The following is a 6000-nucleotide window of genomic DNA, read 5'->3' as shown; positions in this document are numbered from 1 at the left end:
CTGCTGAAGGATGGTCTGCTACAGATCATCATTGGAATCCGTCTCAGAAGCAGAAGGGTTATGTGTTGTGGAAGGATCCCTTGACTGGTCAGTGGCAAGGCCCAGATCCCATCCTCATATGGGGGTGAGGATCCGTTTGTGTTTTCCCAGAAAACAAAAATGGCGCACGGTGGATTCCTGAGAGGCTTGTCCGGCAAGCTCCTGCTGCTGAGTTTTGTGAAAGCTCGGGTACTGGCTATGATGATGGCATTTGAGTTGGAAGATCGACGGAACAATCAAGTATATTAGGCCTTTATATATTATATATTAGTATATTGTTAAGCAGCCTCTTTTTTTCTTCCTCCTATGAGCACCAAGGTCCTGATATTTCCCACCTTTTCTAAGTGGCGGCTTTGTGGGGAATGGGCATGCTCTGGCATGCACCCCCTTTCCCTTACTCAGGGAGGCAGTTATTCCCATGGAAATTATTAGTGCAATCACTCCTCTGGATTTGAGGACTCGCTCACGTGGGTGAACCTGAGCTCCTTGAATTTTAATTCCGTGTCTGCCTGTGTTATCCCCCATTTTTCTCTTACATACAGAAAACGTCTCTGAAGTGAATTGCACCGAGGTCAGCTGCACCCTAACAGCGTGTTGGAATGGCAATGGTGATACCACTGTTGTCATGTGGCTGCCTGGAATCCTGCCTGTGCCTGTTGGGACTGATGGAGAGGCCTCTGTTGGCCTGATAAGGCATAAAAAGACTTTGGCATAACATCAACCATCATAGCCAGTGATGCCCTGGTGTCAGCAGCCACCACCACAGCAGCGGTGACCCTAGGACACCCTGCAACTACCGCAGAGACCGTGAACAAGCTTGCAGAACTGACCGCCTGAGCTATAGAACAACAGAACTGTGTAGATGAGCACATGCAGGTGGGATGCTTACATTGTAACAGCAGGTTGTTGGCAGAGGAGCAGCAGATGCTGTGGGATATGATCAGGGCCTCTTGTTCTCCATCATGTCTTTATGTATATAACACCTGTGCAAGTGCAAAATGTGTCCCAACCCCGGGAACAGCTGTCTGCTCATTGCTACCGAGACAAGGATGCGTCTAGCCATGGAACAGGGTTACCAGCCTCCCCCAAGTATGGTTTGTGCAGCTGCAGCAGGCAACGCATTGAATGGCAGCCAGTGACAGGCAAGATGGACCAGGCACTGACCAACCTAAGACAAGGGCTCCGTCATGCTACAAAGATTCCTGATGATGGGTAAGGCTAATAACCTGTGAGTCCACAACCTGAGACAGACACATTCAAGTCTGCTTTATAACAAAAAAGGGGGACCTGTTGTGGGCTAAGGAGTTGATTAGTGCTCGTTTGGCTGAGCAGGAACAGGAACTGGGCTTGCAGCTAAAAACACCTAGACTAATTGGACTCATCTGTATCCAATATCCTGCTAAATGAGGATGTAGAGGAACAGTATATAAGGAGAAGTGAAGGAGGGATAAACAGAGACTTTGCAGACTTCCACCATCACTGGTGTCCTGTGGGTGCTTCTTCCCCAGACCCTCCCCCTGTCCACGTTACTGGCTCTGCTGGTCAGAGCACCAATCCATTCCCACTCACTCCCCAGTCTACTCTCACACGCATCATCCACCACAGGGGCTGAGATCCTCATTAAGTGCTAAGGGAAGAGATTAAGATGCAGCCATTCAGACCACAGCGGTGAGGAGCAGGAAGAGTATCACTTCTGCTGGTAATTGCACCAAGGCCACAGCAGCCTTCCCTGCCTGGCCCCACAGGGCTTACCCCAGGACTGGATCAGCCTCCCCTGCTTGAGGCCCTACTACAGAAGCAGAACAGCACCCAGGAGCCTCACCTGGACCCAAACCACAGCCCGCCCTCCTGAGCACCAGTCACTTGGGAAAAACACCCAGCCCAGACAGCCTCCTGACACAGTCCACAGGGCCCACGCCAAGGACATAAACTTGACACACCCTCCTGCCACACCCTCCTCAGGACACACACCCGGGACACCTTTCTGACACACTGTCCAACAGTTTGGCGCAGGGTGAGTCTCCTGCCCTCCTTTGGGGCTGTGAGATATAGCATGGACTCAGCTTGGCTTCATATCTTGGATGTGTGTCACCTAGTCCCTGGCGACGAGGGTCCCGTGGGTTCCTGCCTCTCGCCCAGCATCAGGTCTGGGACCAAGCAGAAGGAGCCAGCAGCAGGGAGGATGGCACTTCTGGGAAGGGCGTGGCTGCTCCAGGCTCGTGAAGGTGAGGCTGCAGGACAGGCCAGCTCCCTGCCAGGCACGTGAAAGCACGTATCAGGGGCACAGGCTAGGCCGGAGCAGCCCCTGTAGGCCTTGGCCAGCTTGGAGCCAGCCCAGCCCAGAGGACTGCAAAGCACCTGCCTGTCAGGGAATGGGGCAGATCCCTGTCGCTCAGAGCCTGTGCGCTGCCTCTCAGCCAGGTCAGCCGTCCAGCAGGCCTGCGGGGCCATGGCCAAGAGGACTCAGTTTCCTCCCAGGGACCATCCTGGTTCCCTTGCACAGCCAGGAAAGGGATTCCTTCACTGCAGCAGGTGACTCCCCCCGCTCACCACACACCTGGCCTGCCCCAACAGCCCCATGGTGACCTACAAGGTCCGATGTATGACGTGAGAGGTGGGGGCTCCTGCCATTACACTCCACACCCACTTCCAGCTGAAGGTCATTCCCCTTTATCTGTGCCAGGAGCTTCACTCCTGCCCACCAGGCCAGCCAAGCCAAGTGCAGGAACACTGCTGTGTCCCTGACCCAAGCCCCCGGCTCCCCAACCCCATAGGCGCTGGGTCCCCTGCCCAGGCTCCCAGGAAGCCCACCCAGCCAGCACCTGCCTCGCCGTCCCTCTCCACCTCTGTGGCTCAGCTGATCCACTCTCCCACTCGGGTCTCCCAGGGTCCCCTTTTCTTTTTTTTAAAGATTTATTTTATTTTTTTAATGGAAAGGCGGATATACAGAAAGGAGAGACAGAGAGGAAGATCTTTCGTCCGATGATTCACTCCCCAAGTGAGCGCAACGGCCGATTCCGGGTCTCCCACACAGGTGCAGGGTCCCAAAGCTTTGGGCCGTTCTTGACTGCTTCCCCGGGACCACAGGCAGGGAGCTGGATGGGAAGTGGGGCCGCCGGGATTAGAACCGGTGCCCATATGGGATCCCAGGGCATGCAAGGTGAGGACCTTAACCACTGCACCACCGCGCCGGGCCCCAGGGTCCCCTTTTCCTTGAAGGAGTTGCCTTTCATCCCTCTCCGGCCGCCCCCACTGCCTCCTCCCCTCCACCCTTCTTTCAGCTTGCGTCACTCCCCAAAATATCTCCTTAGTCACGGTGACCTCCAAGTCTCGGAACCCTAGATGCTGCGTCAGCATTCTGTTACCTGAGCCTGCTCCCTCCTTGCCTGCCCAAACCACATGGCCTTGGGCTGTGGCCTCCCTGCTCATGCCCTCTGCCCTCACAGGCTCTATCCCTTCCCAGGGCCCCTGGCTTACACCACCTGCCACGTAGGCCATAGCTTCACTACCCCCAGCTGCAGAGGCAGACCAACCTGTAACCCAGGGCTGCCCCACCTGGACCCCCAACTGTCAGGACGAGCCCCCTCAGGGCCCCCAGATGCCTGCCTGGCCGCAGGATGGCACAGGCCATCCGCAACCCCACCTGGGTGCATGTTTTTCCTCTGTCACACCCCTCACATTTCCCCACCTCTCCACAGGGCTAGGCAGCTCTCCCACAACCTGCAGTGCTACCCCCACCCAACACCCACACCTGAACTGGTCACCCCTGGCTCTGCCTCCTATAGGTGTGACACAGCCTGGCCTGACCCCAAGCCCCTCAATCCTTCATACCCTCAGGCTCCACACCCGCATCTCATCCCCTCGCCCCCGACTCCATGGACTCCAGCTCCATCTTCAGCCACCGGCCTGGCCTCAGCCTGGGCCCCTTCCTGCCCCAGAGCCCCAGCCAGAGCCACCTTCGGGCCACTCCTCTCACCTTCAAGGTTCTGTTGACTGTGGGAGTTCTGGGACCCAGGGCAAAACCTGGGATGTGAGATATATTTGGCAAATGCTTGCCAAGGCAAGGCCCGGCCAGAACCATCAGCCAACACAGGCCGGAAATGCTCTGGCCGGAAAGCCACATCATCCCAAAGCTCCAGGCCTGAAGCTACAGGATGCATGAGCTCCACGGGCACCTCTGCCAGGGTGTCCTGTGTTCTATGAATCCAAGCACGTCCCCAGGCCAGTCCCAGACCTGAGCCGTGCGCTGTCCTGCCTGGAACGACAGCCAATATGCACGTCAGTGAGGGGCAGGCTCAGAGCCTGGCAGGGATGCCAATGGCAGGTTTGATATGGACTGACTGGAACCCCTCACGGGCCAGCACACCACAGGCCAGAGGCCGGAGCATGGAGGCCTGTTGTGCCTAGGTGAGGACTGAGTGGAGCCCCTCACAGGCCAGCATGCCACAGAAGGCCTGGCCTGTTCTCATTACACCAGAGGTTGAAGCAGGGAGGCCCCCACACAGGGAGAGAAAGGTGTCAGGCTTGGGCCACCTACAGTTTGGGCAGCCACAAATGTTCACGGCTCAAGAAAATCTGAGACCGCAATACGATCCTTAACGTGATATTCCTGGCAGAGCCGGAACTACAGACATGCCCTGGGACTGGGCTGCAGCGCCACGAAGAAGGCTGCCCTCCACACGGCCCAGCTCAGAGCATGTGGGGCCCTTCAGAGGCAGATCTCTACAGGGCCTCTGTCGGAACCGTGCTGGGCACACACTGTTATGTGCGATTACATGCACATCACGTACCGACACGCACACTGCATGGTTCCTGCAGCCGGGGTTTCCACCCGGTGGCTGCGTATGACCCTGCGTGCTTTTGATCTCACGTTTCCATGTTGCTCAGGAACCACCCTGGGACTGGCTACAGGGCCCTCTGCAGCATATCCCTTGTGACCTACTGCTGGCACCGTGCCCCCTTCTCAGCCGCTCTGGCCTTGGCTTCCTCATTTGCCTTGGCAGAGCTGGACCCCAGGTCTCCCAGGGGCAGGCAGCAGTTCAACTCTCAGCGAGTTTTGGAGAGGGAACAGCCCAGCAGGCATGGGCCGGGCGGGATGGGGGTGGCTCCACCGTGGAGCGGCTTAAAGGCTTAATGCTGACGGACGGTCAGTGCCTCCTGGCAGGTGTTTATGAGAGCAGCGCCTGTGAGAAGACAGTGGGCAGCGTCAGAGGACTCCCAGGGGACAACACGGCCTCTTGGCCCACGCAAAGCCCTGGCCCTCACCCCCCAACCCCCGCATCCCCGTTCTTCCTGGGTGGGCAGGACACCCAGCAAGGCAGACGACGCGGGGTCCAGAGGCTCACGACTGCAGGACGGAGCTCAGGCTTACAACTCTCACAGTGTGATTTCCGGACTTCCAGCAGGGACTGGTGCCCACACATAGGGAGTCCAAAGCCACATCAAGCCCATCACATGGCTCAGACCATGGCCAACTTGGGAGGCCAAGGAGGACAGCAGGCCTCTGGGCACTGTACTCCCATTTCAGGCCCGGCAGGACACAGCCAGGTCAAGGTCAGACACCTTACAAACTCCCAGTCGGCAGCAGTCACTGTGGGTCATGGCCCTTAACTTCCATTTCTAGCCCCTGGGTGCCATGAACAGCAGGAGATGGTGGGCAGAGAAAATCTGGGGGCAGAAATTCCAGGGCCACATTCAGCAGATGGCAGGAAGACTCAGCTGGCCATGAATAGCAGCCCAGCCAGACTTGAACCAGCACCCTGAAGGCAGCAATGGGCATCCACAGGACAGAGCCAGCACCAAGGGCAGCAGTGGGTACCACCCCAGGGGCCCCTGGGCTTGCTTGAGAGGGACCTCCAGAAGACAGCAGCCCTGCTGTGTTAAACATTCCCAGCGACAACCAAGAATCCTGGTGAGCTCTTGGGGAAAGGAAAGAGGTTAAGCCAAGGTCAAGACCTCCAT

This window comes from Ochotona curzoniae, unplaced genomic scaffold (genome assembly GCF_017591425.1).
Source record: "Ochotona curzoniae isolate NIBS_2020 unplaced genomic scaffold, NIBS_Ocur_1.0 scaffold_4506, whole genome shotgun sequence".
NCBI classification, from domain to species: Eukaryota; Metazoa; Chordata; class Mammalia; order Lagomorpha; family Ochotonidae; genus Ochotona; species Ochotona curzoniae.
The sequence above is the reverse complement of the archived record's forward strand: the minus strand, read 5'-3'. Positions refer to the sequence as shown.